We start from the raw sequence: 20,971 nt of genomic DNA on the forward strand, positions 1-20,971 counted from the left end.
TGATAAACTCAGTTAATGATTCTTTCCTTCTTTAAAATATCTTTATTAGTAGCTGGTTGGAAGTACAAGAAATCTCAAGTTAAAAAATTTCTCATGGTACCAAAACAGCACATAAATATTTGTTAACTAATTATTTCATAACTAATATTTTACAGTAATTCTTACACAAATATGAGAGATAGGTAAATAATATTTTAATAGAAGGAAGGAGGTTTTTATCTGAATTTGGGTCATTGGTTCACTGATGTGTGTTGTTAAGCACTTGCTAGTTAAGAACTGTGTTTCTATTAAAAACATTATTTTAGAGAGTTTAAAAAAAATAATCTATGAGGACTGATGCCAACTTTAAACTCTTTCTATAATAGATTTGGCACTTGAGAGTAATTTTTCCTTTACAAATTTTAATAACCAAAAAATTGATCTGGCTTGCTTTTGGGATACAGCAAATTAGAACAAATTGTTAATTATGTTCAGCTGCAATTTGGGGGTGCTTATAAACCCCAAACAATGACTATGATTTCAATACAAGTTGGCAAGTGACTAGTCCACAGTTTTGGTTTGATTGTATGTGCCATTTAACGGAAGGGGCCTAAGAAGGAGCTTTTAACCTTGAAGAATACTCTACCTAATTTGCAAATAAACTTTATGTGGTGCCCTTAGCCTTTTTAAAATTCCTTGAAAATATGCAATAACATAATTGTTCATTAGGGCAGAATTCAGTTAAATCTGAATCTCTCTTATGCCTGGAACGGAAGAGTTATTGTTAAAGTAATAAAAGTAAAATCACATCAGAACACATTAGAAATACAAGGCCGCTCACATAAGCAAGTGCTAAATAAGTACTGGTTGACTGATTTGCAATATTAAACTGAAGCTCTATTGTAGTTGGATTTTAGAGTGTGGCTGGCAGTTGAGATAGGTTTTGTACCTTACAAGTAATATACGGGTTGTAAGACCTTGGTGGTAGTTAGTTCCATGGTCACAGAAAACTGGGCTGTATAACCTATAGATGGAACAATTGAAATCTCTCTCCACCAGTCGTAAAAACCACCTACTGGTTACATATATGCACGTGCAGATGCACAATGAAGCTTCAAGATGTTACTTCTTGAAGTCTAATTTTCAAAAGGAACAATGCCATTAATTTGTAATTATTTCTTTTTTCATCCACTCATCTATTTCCTCAATAAATATTTTATACCTTTTAAGGTCCAAACACTCTGATAAAGAAGATATTGTTTATCCTTAATGAGCTAAAAATCTTCAGGTGTCTAAGACCATTCACAAATAACCGGCATTGAGTATAAATACTATCAGAGAGAAAAGAAAAGAGTGAGATCACATTTTTGTGGGGGAGTCAAGACATAGGAGATATGCTAATGGTAAGTATAAGAAAATGGTACCTGACTTTGCATAATATGTAATAACAAATACAAACATTAACATGTTTTACTGTAACATTACAGAGGAATCTTTTTTTAAAACATACATTTTTATTGGCATTTGTTAAAATATATAGCCTTTCCCTGAATTCATGTGCAACATAGAATACAACATAAAATATGTAGAATGTTCTTGGGGTTAGGAAATTTTTATTGCAATTGATTCTTTTTAATCTAGCCTTTCTGTTCCCTCATCTGCATAATTGGTCTTATCTCAAAAACATTTTAAAATTTCTTTTTCCAAAGTAAATTTGAGATTCATACCAAATACTAGACATGATTTACTTCTGTCATTATCCTACTGGCTATATTCAAGAAATATTTCTTCTTACTGTACACCAGGTACTGTAATGGACGTAACATCTAATTTACAATGAAATAATTCAGCAAACAAATGGCAGATGCTATTAACTTTATTTTCTAAAGGTTTTCGGGATGCATATGACTTTGTTTTTGAGTGTTTGTGTTTGTGTGTTTTGGAGCAGGAAAGAAAGGATTAGTCATGGTGGGAGGAAGTAGGAATGGAGTAAATGTTTGTCAGGTTTTTGAGGTAGGCTATTATAATTAGTACTATAGCCCTTTTATAGAAAAATTATGTATTACTTAGATCTTGATCTGCTGTGTTCCTCCATCAATATTTAAATTTTTAAAAATTTATTTTTAAAAAATATGGTAGAATTGGCTTTTTCGGTATAGAGATTTGTGAATATTTTAAATAAAGGATCTAAAAATATTTTTAGATTTATAGAAATGTTGCAAAGATAGTACAGAAAGTTCCCTTATACCCCACATTCAATTCTTGTGTTGTTAGCATCATACATTACTACGGTACAACGTTTAAACCAATCTATCTATCTATCTATATTGTTTTTTACTGTTTGATTTTTCATTTTATTTTATTTTTATTGGTTATGAATATTCATGTGGTACAAAGCCGATCATCACCCCTTGTGCTCAAGATATGATGGCCAAATCAATACTAGGAGCATTCCCATTACCACTAATTGGGATTATTCCCCGTGTCCCACACCCAATTAATCCCCAACCTCCCGCCCCTCATCCCCCCCCCCCACTGTGCAGCAGTAAGTGTGCTCTCTCCCTCTGAAAGTCCAGTGCACTTCTGTGCTCTTTCCTCCCTTCTTTCTCTCTTAGCTCCCATTTATGAGTGAGGACATGTGGTACTTTTCCCTCTGTGCTTCGCTTATTTCACCCAACATAAGTTTCCCCAAGCTCACTCATGTTGTTTCAAATGTTAGAATTTCATTTTTTTATTTTTTTAATTTTTTATTTATTTTTTTTAACTTTTATTTTGTCGATATACATTGTGGTTGATTATTGTTGCCCATCACCAAAACCTCCCTCCCTCCTCCTTCTCCTCCCTCCCCCCCAACAATGTCCTTTCTGTTTGATTGTCGTATCAACTTCAAGTAATTGTGGTTGTTATATCTTCTCCCTACCCCCCGGTTTTTGTGTGTGTGTGTGTGAATTTATATATTAATTTTTAGCTCCCACCAATAAGTGAGAACATGTGGTATTTCTCTTTCTGTGCCTGACTCGTTTCACTTAATATAATTCTCTCAAGGTCAAAACCACACTGAGATACCATCTAACCCCAGTTAGGATGGCTAAAATCCAAAAGACCTTGAACGATAAATGCTGGCGAGGTTGCGGAGAAAAAGGAACTCTCATACATTGTTGGTAGGACTGCAAAATGGTGCAGCCTCTATGGAAAATGGTATGGAGGTTCCTCAAACAATTGCAGATAGATCTACCATATGACCCAGCTATCCCACTGATGGGAATATACCCAGAGGAATGGAAATCATCAAGCTGAAGGTATACCTGTTCCCCAGTGTTCATTGCAGCACTCTTTACAGTAGCCAAGAGTTGGAACCAGCCCAAATGTCCATCATCGGATGAGTGGATACGGAAAATGTGGTACATCTACACAATGGAATACTACTCAGTCATTTCTTTTTATGACGGAGTAGTATTCTATGGTGTATATATACCACATTTTCCTTATCCAGTCATCTGTTGATGGACATTTACGTTGGTTCCATGTATTGACTATTGTAAATAGAGCTGCGATGAACATGGGAGTGCAGGTGTCCCTTCGACATGATGATTTGCATCCCTTTAGGTTTATACCCAGAAGTGGGATTCTGGATCATATGGTAGATCTATCTGTAGTTGTTTGAGAGATCTCCATACTGCTTTCCATAGTGGCTGTACTAATTTACAGTCCAACCAAGAGTGTAGGAGCATTCCCTTCTCTCCAACTCCTCGCCAGCATTTGTTATTCTCAGTCTTCTTGATTTTAGCCAGTCTAACTGGGGTGAGGTGATATCTCAATGTGGTTTTAATTTGCATTTCCCTGATGATCAGTGATGTGGAGCATTTTTTAGAAATTATTCATTTATTTACATGTGTGGTACAACATTGATTTTCAATAATTGTGTACAATGTGTGGTGGTTAGATCAGTGTAGTTAGCTTATTTATTGTGATGATATTCAATCATTTTTTGTGTTAGTTAAACAATTCTTCATTAGTTCGCCTTCACCTCTACCTCCCCTCCCCTTTTCTACCTGTAGTTTTCTAAAAGTTCAATGTGTTACTGTTGTTGTTGTTGTTGTTGTATTGTTGTATTGTTGTTTCTTTTGTTTTTTTCTTTCTGTCTTTCTTATTCATTTGTGTATTTATGGAGCATTTTTTTCCGGACCTTTTGGCCATTTGTATGCCTTTCTTAGAAAAATGTCTATTCAGCTCCTTAATTGGGTTATTTGTTTTTTTACTGTGTAATTGCTTGAGTTCCTTGTATATTCTGGATATTAATCTCTTGTTGGATGTATAGCTTACAAAATTTTTCTCCCACTCCCTAGGTTATCGTTTCACTCTGTTGATTGTTTCCTTTGTGCAGAAGCTTTTTGGTTTGATACAGTCCAATTTGTTTATTTTTTCTTTTGTTGCTTGTACTTTTGGGCTCTTGCTCATGAATTCTGAGTCTAGACTTAGTTACTGAAGAATTTCCCCTATATTTTCCATTAGCAGTTTTACAGTTTCTGATCATATACTTAAGTCTTTAATTCATTTTGAGTTGATTGTAGTGTATGGTGAGAGGTGCACATCTAGTTTAATTCTTCTGCATATGGATATCCAATTTTCTCAGCACCACTTATTGAAGAGGCATTCTTTTTCCCAATGTAAGTTTTTGTTGTCTTTGTCAAATATCAAATGGCTTTAAGCCTGTGGGTTGATTTCTGGGTTCTCTATTCTGTTCCACTGGTCAGAGTGTCTATTTTATGCCTGTACCTTGCTGCTTTGGTTACTATAGCTTTGTGGTATAATTTAAAGTCAGGTAGTGTTATGTCTCCAGCTTTTTTGTTCTTTTTGTTCAGGATTGCTTTGGCTATTCAGGGTCTTTTGTTGTTCCATATAATGTTATGATTGTTTTTTCCAATTGTGTGAAGAATGCCATTGGTATTTTGATGGGAATTGTATTTAATCTGTAGATCACTTTGGGTAATAGGGACATTTTCACAATAATCCATGATCAAGTGGGATTCATCCCAGGAGTGCAAGGATGTTTCAACATATGAAAGTCAATAAATGTGGTACACAACATCAACAAAATCAAGAACAAGAACCATATGATTATCTCAGTAAATGCAGAAAAAGCATTTGACAAAATTCAACATCCCTTCATAAAAAAAACTCTCAACAAATTAGATATAGAGGGAAAGTTCCTCAATGCAATAAAAGCCGTATATGACAAGCCCACCACCAATATCCTGAGTGGAGAAAAACTGATTGTTTTTCCCCTAAGAACAGAAACGAGGCAAGTATGCCCAGTCTCACCACTTCTATCAGACATAATACTAGAGGTACTACCCAGAGGAATCAAGCAAGAGAAAGAAATAAAGGGCATCCAGATTGTAAAAGATGAAGTCAAACTGTCCCTGTTTCCAGATGACGTGATACTATATATAGAAAAACCTGAAGGCTCTATCAAAAAACTCAGAGCTGGTTCATTTCAGTAATGTTACAGGATACAAAATCAACACTCAAAAATCAGTTACGTTTATATTCTCAAATAATGAGCTAACAGAAAGAGAAATTAAGAAAGTAAGCTCATTTACAACAGTCAGTAAAAAAGTAAAATACCTAGGAATCAATTTAACTAACGAGGTGAAAGATCTCTACAATGAGAACTGCAAACCACTACTGAAAGAAATTAAACAAGACACAGAAATTCAAAGACATTCAATGCTCTTAAACCAATATTGATACATTATTATTAACCAAAATCTATCCTTTATTCAGATTTCCTGAGTGTTAAATTCTGACTTCCTTGTTTTGTCACTTCAAGAATGTTATATAATTGAATTCACAGAGTATCTAGTCTTCTCAGACTGGCTTCTGTCATTTAGCATTATGCGTTTATGATTCATCCATATTGTTGCATGGATTTACTTTAATCATTATCTTACTGGTTGTATTCAAGAAATATTTACTTTTTACTATGTAAAGTAAATAGTGGTTTGGTAGCTCATTCCTTCATTGTTTCTGGATAGCATTCCATTGTATGGATATACCACAGTTTATCCATTCACCTATTGAAGATATCATGGTTGCTTTCAATTTTTGGTGATTATCAGTAAAGCTGCTCTAAACATTATAGCACTTATTTTTGTATGTAGGTAAGTTTCCAATTCGTGTGAGTAACTATAAAGGAGCATGGTTACTGCATTGCATGGTATATTTAGCGTGATAAGAGATTGTCATATTCTCAAAAATTATAAAAAAAATTGCCATATTTTCTTTCAAAGTGGATATATACCATTTTGCATTTCCACAGCAATTTTAGAGAGTTCTACTTGCTCTTCATCCTTGACAGCATTTTTTATTTTCAATATATATATTTTTACATTTTAGCCTTTCTAATAGATATCATGGCATCTCCTCATAGATTTAATTTGCATTTTGCTAACTGAGAGATTAATTATCTTTTCATGTGCTTATTTTCCACCTGTGTGTAATACTTGGTGAAGTGTCTGTTCAAGTCTGTTGTTCTTTTTTTAAGTTTTGTTTTTTATCTTACACTTGAGTTTTTGAGAGCTCCTTATATATTCTGTATATAATATATGTTCTTCAGTAGGTCAATGGACAAAACAAACTGTGATGCATCCATACAGTGGAATACTATTCAGAGATAAACATGAATGAACTTCACAGAGCAACAGTTTTTAATTTTGATGAACTCCAATTTATTATTCTTTTCTTTATTTATCATGCTTTTGGCATCATTTCTAAGAAATCCTCATCTAATCTCTAAAAGTTTGATTTTTATTTTATTTTATTTTTTTAAATACTGAAGAGATTTTATTCTAATAGCCATAATTACAGTGCTTGTTTGTCGAAATGAAAACTGAAAACAAGTATACAAAACAGTTGATTACTAATCGTGTATTGAAAGCAGTAAGAGGTTCCACAACACCAAATAAACCAGTTTTGAGGTTTTCCCCAAGATAAATTTAACAGCTCCAGCTTCTTCAGTGTTTATCAAAATACAAAAGAAAAAAGTAGAGGTCGTCGTTTTCGATGGCAAATCGGACCCTTGCAGGCTGAGGGAGAGAAAGCTACTTCACACACGGAGATGGGGGTGATCCCGAGGGCGGTGACACTAGAATGGATCACTCTCCCAGCGCACGCACACTCCTGCTGGTGAGATGCCAGACAGGCCGCCAATGTGTCTGAGCGTGTGAGTGAGCTCTGGGAATGGCAGGGGCTCAGCTGCGGCCACACGCTGACCCAGGGGAAGGCTGGCCCCCTGTGGCCTCCCAGTCCATCCCCTTAGTGACCGTGTGAGCACAGATACAAGCACAAGGTTATGGAACGCAGGGTGACCCAAAGACGAGCAAGTCACGGGGCCTCTACTGTGACCATGCAGGGTGGATTCCGTTGCTTTTGTCATTGCCTCACATTCCCAAAGGGGGACAGTCGAGCCAATGGACTAGTACTCAGACCATTACTGCAAAACCTACACTAGGCATAGTCTCCCTTCTGTGTGTTCAAGTGTTCTCCTTATCTTGTATTTTTAACTATTGTAAAAAATGCACTGAGTTTGGGTTAAAAACCAACCACCAAAATGGATCTCAACACAGATATAAGCCAGGAGGAGCATCCAGCTCATCTAACACAACAGCACCTGGAGGCCAGGTGCCCATGTGCCTACATCCCTTCTCAGTACTGAACAGTAAGTTGATTTTTCTTTTTACAATAAAAAAAGCTGAGTAATATTGCATAGGAGTACCAGAAGCTGCCTCATTGGAAACAAAAACTATTTACATTAAATAAAAAACCTGGCTGCAGGCTGCGTCTGCCATATTTACAGCATGGTGCCATGCACACTGTGACCAAAACCATGGAGACAGCTTCTGGCACTCAATACCACAGAGTCGCACATTTGCCACATGATAGTAAAGCAGAGGGCAGAAAGAAGAGGGGGAGGGGAGTGTTCACGTTCACTTCTGGTTCCGGTGCTGATTGGACAGCCAGTCCAGTCCTTCATAGAGCCCGTCCCCACTGGTGACACAGGTGGCCTGAATGTACCAGTTCCTGTGGCGCAGAGAGTGCAGCCCCAGCTTGTCTGTGATTTCGGCTGCGTTCATGGCATTGGGAAGGTCCTGCTTGTTGGCAAACACAAGAAGGAGTGCGACCCGGAGCTCGTCCTCGGCCAGCATCCTCTTGAGCTCCTCGCGGGCCTCATTCACACGCTCCCGGTCATTGCTGTCCACCACGAAGATCAAACCTTGTGTATTCTGGAAGTAGTGGCGCCACAGTGGCCGGATCTTGTCCTGGCCGCCCACATCCCAGACAGTGAGACTGATGTTCTTGTACTCTACGGTCTCCACGTTGAAACCTATGGTAGGAATGGTAGTCACAATTTCACCGAGCTTCAGTTTGTACAGAATCGTCGTCTTCCCTGCAGCATCCAGACCCACCATGAGGACGCGCATTTCTTTTTGCCGAAAAGGCCTTTGAAGAGGTTCGCAAAGATATTCCCCATTCTTGTGGATGGGTGGAAGCGACACTAGCCAGAGAAACCTCAGCGGCTACTACTAGTCCGAGCCAGGCGTTAGTTTCGCTCCCACAAGATGGTGGCTCTGATGGTGGCCACGTCAGCCTAAAAGTTTGATTTTTAAAAAATCTTTAGATCAATGATCAAATGTGATTTATTTTTTGTATAAGGTTTAGGTGTATGTTTTCAAATTTATGTGCATAGAATTGTTCATACTATTCATTATTATTATGTTAAAGTCTTCGGTGTGTTTAAGATATTCCCCCTTTCATCCCTGGTATTTGTGCCAACTCTTACTTTTTTTTTCCTTTGCTTTATGCTTTCCCATTTCATTGATTAATTGTCCATTTTCTCTGTTGTTTTATGTTTTCTGTTTCTACTCTTATTTTAACATGACCCTTTACTACTGCTTTATTTGGGTTTATTTTTCTCTTCTTTTACTATATTGCTTTTCCCCTATATTCTTATTTTAATATTTAGTTTTATTTTGGAAACATAATTGATTGTATGTAGGTATGGGGTACAGTGTTGAATATTGACACCTGTATGTGTTATGTGATTCTCAAATCCCATATTCTTAAGGTAGAAGTTTAGATTGTTAATTTGAGATCATTTTTCTTTTACAACACACACATTTAATGCTATAATTTTTCTCTCACCACTGCTTTAGTAGCATGCCACTAATTTTGGTGTGTCGTATTTTTGTTTTTGTTTGGTTTCAAATATTCTCTAATTTCCCTCTATAGTTTATCTTTGATCCATGGATTATTTAGAGGTATGTTGTTTTCAAGTGTTTTGAGATTTTCCTATTATCATTCTGATACCAATTTCTAGTTTCATTCCATTATGATAAGAAACAATAATTGTGTGATTTCAATCATGTTAAATGTGTTGATGTTTGCTTTATGACCCAGAATATGTTCTGTCTTGGTGAATGTTCCATTCATATTTTAAAAGTATGTGTTTTCTGCTATTGTAGGGTGGGAAGTTCTATAAAAGTCAATCAGATCTAGTAGGTTGATGATAGTGTTCATTTTTTCTATATTCTTGCTGATTTTCTTTTTACTTGTTCTTTTGATATCTAAGAGAGGGTTGTTGAAGTCTCCAGCATAGAGTCTTTTCTAGCAGATAGTTTCCTTTGCCATCTCCCTTTATATTTCTTTATACATACATATTATATTTATATACATGAAAAATATCATGAGACAACTTCCAATTTTTGCTTTTATCCTTTAAACCTATTTAAAATGACTCAAAACAGGAATAATTGCCTATTATATTTACCCATATAGTTAGCATTTCTGTTATTTCTTAATTCTTGATATTTCAAGTTTCTTTCTGTTAAAAATTTCCTTTTCTATAATTTCCTTTAGCAGTTCTTTCAGAGCAGATCTACTGACAATAATTTCTCTTATTTTTTTTTCATGTGGAAATATCTTTATTTCCATTTAAGTGAGGGACGTTTTCAGTGGATGCAGAATTATATAGGATTACGAATTGAGAAGATGCTTTTTCTTTCTGCATCTATAAATGTGCCACTTCATTAAACTCTTCATAGTTTCTGATAGGAAATCCACAGTTATTCAAATAGTGGTTCCTGTTTAAGTAATACATATAATACATAGTTTTCATGTGGGTGCTTTCAATTTTTTGTCTTGGTCTTTCCTTTTCAGTAGTTTGATTATGATGTGTCTGGCATGGATGTCTTTGGGTTTATCATATTTAAAGTTCATTAAGCTTTTTGACCCAGTAGGTTTATATATTTTGACCAACCTGGGAAGTTTTCAGCCATTATTTACTCACATATTTTTCAGCACTGCTCACTTTCTCCTCTCTGTGACTCACTTGACATGAGTTTTACACCTTTTGTTATTATTCCACAGATATTTCAGATTCTGTTAAACTTTTTTCAATATTTTTTTCTCTGTTCAGATTGGATAAGTTCTGTTGATCTAGTTTAAAGTTCATCTTCTATTTTATTTGTAATCTCCATTCTGCTATTGAGGCCATTCGATGACTTTTAAATTTTGGTTATTACATTTGTAAATTCTAAAATTTTCATTTTATTTTTCTATTTATATTTTATTTCTTTCCTGATAGTTTTAATTTTTGTATTTGTTTTAAGAGTATTCATGATAATTCCGTAGGAGCAATTTTATAATAGCTGCTGTAATGTTTTAGAGAATTCCCACAACTGTATGATCTTGGCATTGGCATCTATTGATTATCGAATTTTTAATTAGCTTTATTGAGATACAATTCACTTACATTTTGCCTATTCATACTGTACAATTCAATTATTTTTAGTATATTCACATAGTTGTGCAACCTTCACTATGATATAATTTTAGGATGCTTTTATCATTCCCAAAAGAAATCCTGTACCCATTAGGAGCCAATCCCTATTCCCTCTCTTATCTCCATTGGGCTAAGCAAACACTAATTTACTTTCTTTCGGTATGTAGATTAGCTAATTCTGTATGTTTCATATAAGTGGAATAATACAATAGGTAGTATCTTGTGAGTGATTTCTTCGATATAACATAATGTCATCAAGGCTCATTCATGTTGTAGCATATATAAGTACTTCATTCCCTTTTTGGACAAATAACATTCTATTGCATAGATATACCATGTTTTTTTTATCCATTTATGAATTGGTAGACATTAGGGTTTTTTTTTTTCATGTTGTGACCATTATATATAAAGGTACGAACCTGTGTGTACAAATTTCATGTCATTTTGAATATATCTAACCTAGTGGGTGTGAAGTGTCATTATACTGTATTTTTAAAATTAATATACTTAATTTAGTAAGGCAGTTTTAAGCTTACAGAAAAATTGGAAAATGTAGAGAATTCCCATATACTCCTGTCCTCTCATGCACAGTTTCCCCTATTATTAACTATTTGCATTAGTGTAGTAGATTTGTTACAATTGATGAGCCAATATTGAAACCTTATTAAATAAACTTAATAGTTTATGTAAGGGTTCAGTGTTAGTGTTATATTGTTCTATGGATTTTCACAAATGTGTAATATCATAAATCTATCATTAGAGTATCATACAGAATAGTTTTACTGCCCTGAAAATAGTTTCAATCCCCTGTGCTCCACTTATTCATCCCTTCTTCACTTGCCCTGAACATCTGGCAACAACTGATTTTTGTACCGCCTCTATAGTTTTGCCTTTTCTGAAGTGTTATGTATCAAAATCATACAGTATGTAGCATGTTAAGCCTGGATTTTCTCACTTAGCAATATGCATGTGAGATTCCTTCATGTCTTTTTATAGGTTGATACCTCATTTCTTTTTATTGCTGAATAACATTCCATTGTATTGATGTGCCACAGTTTATCTGTTCACCTATGGATGGACATCTTGGTTGCTTCCAAGTTTTAGCAATTATAAATGAAACTCCTTTATTCTTTTTTTGCCAATAAATCTTTATTTGGTATATTTTTTTAAAAAAATTAACTCACTTATTTTTAATTGCCACACAATAGTTGTACATTTTTATGGAGTACAATGTGATATTTGGATACATGTATACAATTTACAATGATCTAATCAAGGTGATTAGCATATCCATCACTTCATACATTTGTCATTTCTTTTCACTGGGAACATTCAGCATCCTCTCTTCTAGCTATTTGAAATTGTACAATAAAGTGGTGTTAACTATAGCCATCCTACAATGCTCTAGAACAGTAGTACTTGTTCTTTCTTTCTAGCTGTACTTTTGTATCCATTCACAAACATTTCCCTATCACCTTCTCCTCCCTACACTTCCTAGGCTCTCCTATTATTTTATTCTCTGCTTCTATGAGATCAGTATTTTTTTCTTCCACATACAAATGAGAACATGTGGTATTTATCTTTCTGTGCCTGGCTAAATTTGCTTAATATAATGTCCTCCAGGCTCAACCATGTTGCTGTGAATGACAGGATTTCATTCTTTGTTATGCTGTATAGTACTTTATTGTATGTATATCCAACCATCAGTTGATGAACACCTAGGCTGATTCTATGTCTTGGCTATTGTGAATAGAGCTGTGATAAACATGGGGATGCACATATTCCTTCAACATGATGATTTCCATTCCTTTGGGTATATATACACAGCAATGGAATTGCTGGGTCATATGGCAGTTATATTTGTAGTTTTCTGAGGAATCTGCATACTATTTGCTATAATGTACACTATTTACATTCCCACCAACAGTGTGTAAGAGTTCCCCTTTCTCCACATCTTCACCAGCATTTGTTATTTTTTTTAATATTATTTTTTAATAATAGCCATTCTGACTGGGGTGAGATATTATCTCATTCTGGCTTGATTTGCATTTTCCTGATGATTAGTGATGTTGAACATTTTTTCTTGTTTTTGTTGGCTATTTATATTCCTTCTTTTCAGAAGTGTCCATTCAGATCATTGCCCATTTATAAAACTGGATTTTTTGTTTTTTGTTATTAAGTTGTTTGTGTTCCTTGTATATTCTCAATATTAATCCCTTATTGACTGAATAGTTTGCAAATATGTTCTTCTGTTCTACAGGTTGTCTCCTTGCTCTGTTGATTCTTTCCTTTGTTATACAGAACCTTTTTAGTTCTATGTAATTCTATCTGTCTATTTTTGTTTTGTTGCCTGTGATTTCGAGGTCTTATTCTGGAAATCTCTGCCCAGACCAATATCCTGAAGTGTTTCTTCCATGTTTTCTTCTAGTAGTTTTAACAGGTGTTACAGTTACGTCTTTAATCCATTTTGAGTTGATTTTTGTATGTTTTGATAAATGGGGGTCTAGTTTTATTCTTCTGCAAATGGACATTCATTTTCCCAGACCATTTGTTGAAGAGACTGTCCTTTCCCCAATGTATGTTCTTCATGCTTATGTTGCAAATCAGTTGGGTGTAGATACGTGGATTTATATCTGGATTCTTTATTCTGTTCCCGTGGTTTGTGTGTCTGTTTTTGTGCCAGTGTCATGCTATTTTTATTACTATAGCTTTGTAGTATATTTTGAAGTCAGATGGTGTAATATCTACAGCTGTGTTCATTTTGCTCAGAACTGCATTGGCTACTCAGTATTTTTTTGTGATTCCGTATGAATTTTAGGATTTTTAAAATATTTCTGTGAAGAATGTCATTGGTAATTTTAATAGGGATCGCATTGAATCTTTAGATTGCTTTGGGTAGTACAATCATTATAACAATTTTGATTCTTCTAGTCCATGAACATAGGATGTCTCTTCATTATTTGTGTGTCCTCTTCAATTTCTTTCATTATTGTTTTATGGTTTTACTGGTAGAGATATTTAACTTCTCTGTTTAAATTTATTTCTAGGGTTTTTTTTGTAGGTGTTGTAAGTGGGATTGCTTTCCTGATTTGTTTTTTCATATTTTTTAAGATTGTTTGTTTTGTTTTTATTGGTTATGAATATTCATGGGGTACAAAGCAAATTTTCACCACTTGTTCCTAAGATGTGATGGCCAGATCCATACTGGCAACAAGTTGATTATGACAAAATGTGATTATACCCTGTGTCCCCAATCAAATTATACCCTCAGTTATCCCCAACCTCCCTTCCCATCCCCTTTCCCCACTCCACTTTGTATGCTTAGGTACATTATCAACCTCTGCAAGTCCAATGCACCACTCTACTCTTTCTTTCCTTTCTTCTTTCTCTTAGCTCCCACTTATGAGAGATTGCATACAGTATTTATTCCTCTGTGCTTTGCTTATTTCAGTCAACATAAGTTTCTTCAAGCTCATCCATGTTGTTGCAAATGGAAGAATTTCATTCTTTTTTATGGCAGAGTAGTATTCCATGGTGTATATATACCACAGTTTCCTTATCCAATCATCCATTGATGGACATTTAGGTTGGTTACATATCTTAGCTACTGTGAACAGAGCTGCAATGAACATGAGAGTACAGGTATCCCTTCAACATGATGATTTCCATTCCTCTGGGTATATATCCAGAAGTGGAATTGCTGGATTGTATGGAAGATCTATCTCTATTTATTTGTGAAACCTCCATAGTGTTTTCCATAGTGGCTGTACTAATTTACACTCCCACCAACAGTGTAGGAATGTACCCTTCTCTCTTCATCCTTGCCAGCATTTGTTAGTCTCATTCATTTTGATTATAGCCAGTCTAACTGGGGTGAGATGATATCTCAATGTGTTTTTAATTTGCATTTCCTTGATGACTAGTGATGTTGAGCATTTTTTCATGTACATATTGGCCATCCGTATGTCTTCCTTTGAAAAATGTCTATTCAGTTCCTTTGCCCATTTTTTAATTGGGTTATTAGGGTTTTTTTACTATATAATTGCTTGAGTTGCTTGTATATTATGGATATTAATCCCTTGTTGGATGCATAGTTAGCAAAATTTTTCTCCCACTCTGTAGGTTGTTGTTTCACTCTGTTGATTGTTTCCTTTGCTGTGCAGAAGGTTTTAGTTTGATATAGTACCATTGGTTTATTTTTTTCTTTTGTTGCTTGTGCTTTCAGGGTCATGTTTGTAAAGTCTTTGCCCATACCTAGTTCCTGATGTGTTTCACCGATATTTTCCCTTAGTAATTTTACAATTTCAGTTCTTATACTTAAGTCTTTAATCCATTTTGAGTTGATTTTAGTATATGGTGAGAGGTGCATGTCTTGTTTCATTCTTCTAAATATGGATATCTAAGTTTCCCAGCACAATTTATTGAAGAGGCAGTCTTTTCCCCAATGCATGTTTTCAGTCCCTTTGACAAATATCTGATGGTTGTGATATTTGTGATTTCTGAGGCGTGATTTCTGGGTTCTCTATCCTGCTCCACTGGTCCTAGTGTCTATTTTGATGCCAGTACCATGCTTTTTTCATTACTATAGCTTGGTAGTATAATTTGAAGTTGGGTAGTGTTATGCCTCCAGCTTTATGTTTTTTGTTCAGGATTGCTTTGGCTATTCAGGTTCTTTTGTTGTTCCATCTGAATATTGAGATTGTTTTTTCCATTTCTGTGAAGAATGTCGTTGGTATTATGTTGGGGATTGCATTGAATCTAAAGATATCTGGGGTAGTATAGACATTTTCACAATGTTAATTCTTCCAATCCAAGAGCATGGAATGTCTATTCATAATTTGTGTCTTCTTTAAATTTTTTTCACTAATGATTTGTAGTAGTTCTCATTGTAGAGATCTTTCACCTCCTTGGTTAAATTGAATCCTATATATATTTTTTTGGTGACTGTGGTAAATGGGCTTACTTTCATGATTTCTCTTTCTGTTAGCTTATTATTGATGAATATAAGTTCTACTGATTTGGGGCATTTATTTTGTATCCTGCAATATTTCAGAAATTATTAACCAGCTCTAGGAAGTTTTTGGTAGAGTCCTTAGGTTTTTCTGTATATAGTATCATGTCATTGGTAAATAGGGACCATTTCTCTTCATATTTTCCAAACTGGATGCCCTTTATTTCTTTCTCTTCCTGATTGCTCTGGCTAGTACCTCCAGTACAATGTTAAATAGAAGTGGTGAGAGTGCGTATCCTTGTCTGGTTCTTGTTCTTAAGGGAAAGCCTTCAGTTTATCCCCATTTAGAATGATACTGGTGGTGGACTTGTCATAAATGCTTTTATTTTGTTGAGATACTTTCCTTCTATACCTAATTTGGTGAGAGTCTTTATCATGACAGGATGTTGAATTTTGTCAAATGTTTTTTCCGCATCTATTGAGATAGTCATATGGCTTTTGTACTTGAGTTTATAAATATATATGCACCCAATACTGGAGCACGCAGACATATAATGTAAACACTCTTAGACCTACAAAAAGAAATAGGCCCTAATGCATTAATAGTGGGCGACCTGAACATCACTCTCTCAGTATGAGACAGATCTTCCAGGCAACAAATCAACAAAGATACATAGGATTTAAACTACATTTTAGACAAACTGGACCTGGAAGGTATATATGGAAGATTTCACCCAACAGCTAAAGAATATACTTTCTTCTCATCAGCGCATGGAACATTCTCCAGGATAGACCACATATTAGGTCACAAATCTAGTTTCAGCAAATTTTAAAAAATTGAAATCATTCCAAGTATCTTTTCAGGCCACAATGGACTAAAACTGGAAAGCAATAACAAGCAAAACTCTGGAAAGTATACAAATACATGGAAACTAAACAATAGGCTCCTGAATGACCTATAGGTCCAATGAGAAATTAAACTGGAAATCAAAAAAATTCTAGAAAATAATGAAAATAAAGATACATCATACCAAACCTTGTGGGATACTGTGAAAGCAGTACTAAGAGGCAAAGTTATTTTAATAAACACCTACATCAAAAAAATGGAAAGACTTCTAATAAATGACCTAACACTATGCCTCTAAGAACTTGATAAACAACAACAATACAATCCTAAAGGTAGTAGATGGAAAGAAATAATTAAGATCAGAGCAGAACTAAATGAAATAGAGAACCAAAAAATGATAGAAAAGTTCAACAAAACAAAAAGTTGGTTTTTTGAGAAGATACATAAAATAGACAAACCATTAGCCAGGTTAACAAAAAAACACACAGAGAGAAGACCCAAATAACAAAAATCAGAAATGAAAAAGGAGACATTACAACTGATACCAGAAAATTATGAAGAATAATTAGAGACTATTATAAACAACTGTATGACAATACATATGAAAACCTGGGAAGATATGGATAAGTTTCTGGACACATACAAACTACTCAGACTGAACCAAGAACAGGTAGAAAATGTGAACAGACCAATAACAAGCAACGAGAGAAGCAGTAATCAGCAGTCTTCCAACAAAGAAAAGCCCAGGTCCGGATGGCTGTACAGCTGAATTCCAACAAACCTTTAAAGAGGAATTAATACCAATTCTCCTCAAACTATTCCAAAAAATTCAAACACAAGCCATTCTCTGAAACTCATTCTATGAGGCCAACATAACTCTGATACCAAAACCAGATAAAGACACGACAAGCCAATAATTACAGGCCAATATCCTTGATAAACATAGATGCAAAAATCCTCAACGAAATATTATCAGTCAGAATATAGCACACATCAAAAAATAAATGCACTGTGATCAAGTGGGATTCATCCCAGGGATGCAAGGATGGTTTAACATACAAAAGTCAATTACTGTGATATATCACATTGATTTCTTTTTCAACTAGTTTTTTGTTGTGTGTAAAACACTACTGATTTTTGTATGTTGATTTTCTATCCTGGAACTGCTGAATATCTTTATCATTTTTAGGAGTTTTTTTGTGAAGTCTTTAGGTTATTCTATATATAAAAAATCATGTTGTCTGCAAACAGGGACAATTTGACTTCCTCCTTTCCAATACAGATGTGCTTTATTTCTTTCTCTTGCCTTATTTCTCTGGCTAAGACTTCCAGAGTATTGAGAATGGACATCTTCTTTTGCTCCAGTTAAGCTGAAAACTTTTCTGTTCAGTAAGATGTTAGCTGTGAATTTGTCATTTATGGCCTTTACTGTGTTGAGGCTCATTCCTTCTATACCTAATTTATTGAGAATTATTATCATGAAGAGATGTTGACTTTTATCAAATGCTTTTTCTGCATGTATTGAGATGATTTTTTTTTCTTTCATTCTGCTGATGTGATGTGCCACAAATATGGATTTGTGTATGTTGACTCATCCTTGCATTTCTGGGTCCCACTTGATCATGTTGTATAATCTGTTTGATGTGGTGTTCGATTCAGTTTCCTAGTATTTTGCTGACAATTTTTGCATCTATTTTCATCGGTGATATTAGCCTGTAGTTTTGGTTTTTTGGGTGTGTCCTATGTACTAAGAAGCACAATTGCTGGATCATGTAGTGAGAGAGCATATTAAGTTTAGAAAGAAACTGAACTACGTTTTCCAAGATGGCTGTACCATTTTGCATTTTCACTAGCTGTGAATATGAGTTTCTGTTGCTCTATATCCTTGTCAGCATTTGATGTTGTCAGTATTTTGGAGTCTAGCCATTCTAATACATGCATAGTGTTATCTAATTTTTAAAAAATTTGTAATTCTCTAATGATATAAGATGTTGAGCTTAGTTTCATATGGTTATTTGCCATTTGTATATCTTTTTTGGTTAGGTGTCTGTTCAGGTTTTTTGCCAATTTTTTAATTGCAATTTTCTTTTCTTATTGTTGTGATTTAAGAGATCTTTGTATAGTTTGGAAAAAGCCTTATACCACATATGTGATTTGCAAGATTTGTTCCAGGTCTATGGTTTGTCTTTTCATTCTCATAACAGCCTTTTTGGCACAAAAGTTTTAAATCTTAATGAAGTCCGAATCATAAATTATTTTTTCATAGATTGTGCGTTTAGTATTATGTCTAAAAAGTCATCACCATACCCAAAGTAGCCTAGATTTTCTCCTATGTTATCTTCGAGAAGTCTTATAATTTTGTATTTTACATTTAGGTCTACAATCCATTTTTAATTAAATTCTTATGAATGATGTAAGGCCTGTGTCTAGATTCATTTATTTTTGATTGTGGATGTCCAGTTGTTCCAGCATCATTTGTTAAAAAGTCTATGATTTCTTCATTGAATTGGCTTTGCCTTTTAGCAAAGATCAGTTCACTATATTTGTGTGGGTGTGGGTCTGTTTCTTGGTTCTGTACTGTGTTCCTTTGAGACACACACACACACACACACACACACACACACACACACACACACAGTGTTTGTTAGTTATCAAATTAGTGGGCATACGGTATTTATAATATTCCTTCATTATTTTTTAAATGTTTTTAGCAGTTGTAGTGATGGCCCTACTTTCATTTCTGGTGTTAGCAATTTATGTCTTCTCTCTCTTTGTTAATTAGCCTGTCTAGAGTTTTATCAATTTTATTGTACTTTTTGAAGAGTCCAGTTTTTTCATTGATTTCTTGTTTTGAAATTCATTGATTTCTGCTTTAATTTTTATTATCACTTTTGTTCTGTTTACTGTAAGTTTAATATGATCTTTTTCTAATTTTCTTGGATGAAAGCTGGGATAATTGATTTTATCTCTTCTTTTTAATATATTCATGTCACTCTACAAATTTCTCTCTAGACACTGCATTTATTGCATCCCATAAATTGTGATAAGTTGTATTTTCATTTTAATTTTTTCAAAACATTTTTAATTTACCTTGAGCATTCTATTTTTGCCAATATATTATATGTCAGTGTGCCATTTAATTTCCCCATATTGGGATTTCTCAGCTATCTTTCTGTTATTGATTTCTAGTATAATTTCATTAGGGTCTTGGAGCATACTTTGATTACTATTTTTTTAATTTGTTCAGGTGTATTTTAGGGCCCAGATTATGGTAAATTTTGACAAATAATCCAAGTGAATTTAAGAAGAATGTGTATTGTGCTGTTGTTGGATGAAAAATTTATAAATGTCAATTAGATCCAGTTGATTGATGGTGCTATTCAGTTGTACTCTGTCCTGATTTTCTGCCTGCTAGCTCTGTCAATCACTGATGGATGTATGTCCAACTATAATACTATATGTATTTTTTGCATTGAAATTCTATCTGTTTTGCCTCATGTATCTTAATGTTCTGTTAGGCACATTCACCTTAAGAATTGTTTATTCTTCATAGAGAAATGACTCCTTTATTAATATGTAATTGTTTTCTTTATCCCTGTAATTTTTCTTGTTCTGAAGTCTCCTTTTTCTGAAATTAAGATAGCCATTCCAGTTTTCTTTTGATTGGTAATAGGATAATATATATTTCTCCATCCCTTTTCTTTTAATCTACTTGTATCTTTATATTTAAAGTTGGTTTCTTGTAGATAACATGAAGTTGTGTGCTTTTTTATCCACTAATAACTGTGTTTGTTTTTTAACTGGTGTATTGAAACCATTGACTTTTAAAGTGATTATTGATGTAGTTGGATTAATTTCAAATAAATTTTTAATTATTTTTTATTTGTTGCCCTTATTCTTTGTTTCTGTTTTTACCTTTCATTCTTTTTCTGCTTTCTCTGGTTTCAATTGAGCATAATATATAATTCCGCTTTATTGTTTCTCTTATCATATTAATTATACTTCTTATTTTGCTGTTTATTGGTTCCCCTAAAGATTGCAATATAGATTTACAACTTGCCCACATCCATTTTCAAATAGTACTTTACTACTTTATTTTTAGTTCAGTTACCTTATAAACCAAGTACTCTCAATTCCATTTTCCTATCCCTTATAACATTTCTGTCATTTATTTTACTCATACTTATGTTATAAATTACCAAATACATTTTTCCTTTTGTGATTTTAAACATATTATTAACTATTAGATTAATTAATAAGGAAAAGAAAAGATTTGGTTTTTCCTTTATTTATTCATTGTCTAATACTCTTTCCTTCCTTAATATCTATAGATGTTTCAGACTTGTATCAT

At 34.1% G+C, this 20,971-nt stretch overlaps 1 protein-coding gene and 1 pseudogene across 1 annotated transcript in view; one reads left to right on the forward strand and one right to left on the reverse strand.

Moving 5' to 3' along the window:
- Positions 1-20,971, forward strand: part of DACH2 (dachshund family transcription factor 2) — a 551,156-nt gene that overhangs the window by 315,422 nt on the left and 214,763 nt on the right. The gene's annotated exons all lie outside the window — the stretch shown is intronic.
- Positions 7,943-8,512, reverse strand: LOC134366991 (ADP-ribosylation factor 1-like; annotated as a pseudogene).

This window comes from Cynocephalus volans, chromosome X (assembly GCF_027409185.1).
Source record: "Cynocephalus volans isolate mCynVol1 chromosome X, mCynVol1.pri, whole genome shotgun sequence".
NCBI classification, from domain to species: Eukaryota; Metazoa; Chordata; class Mammalia; order Dermoptera; family Cynocephalidae; genus Cynocephalus; species Cynocephalus volans.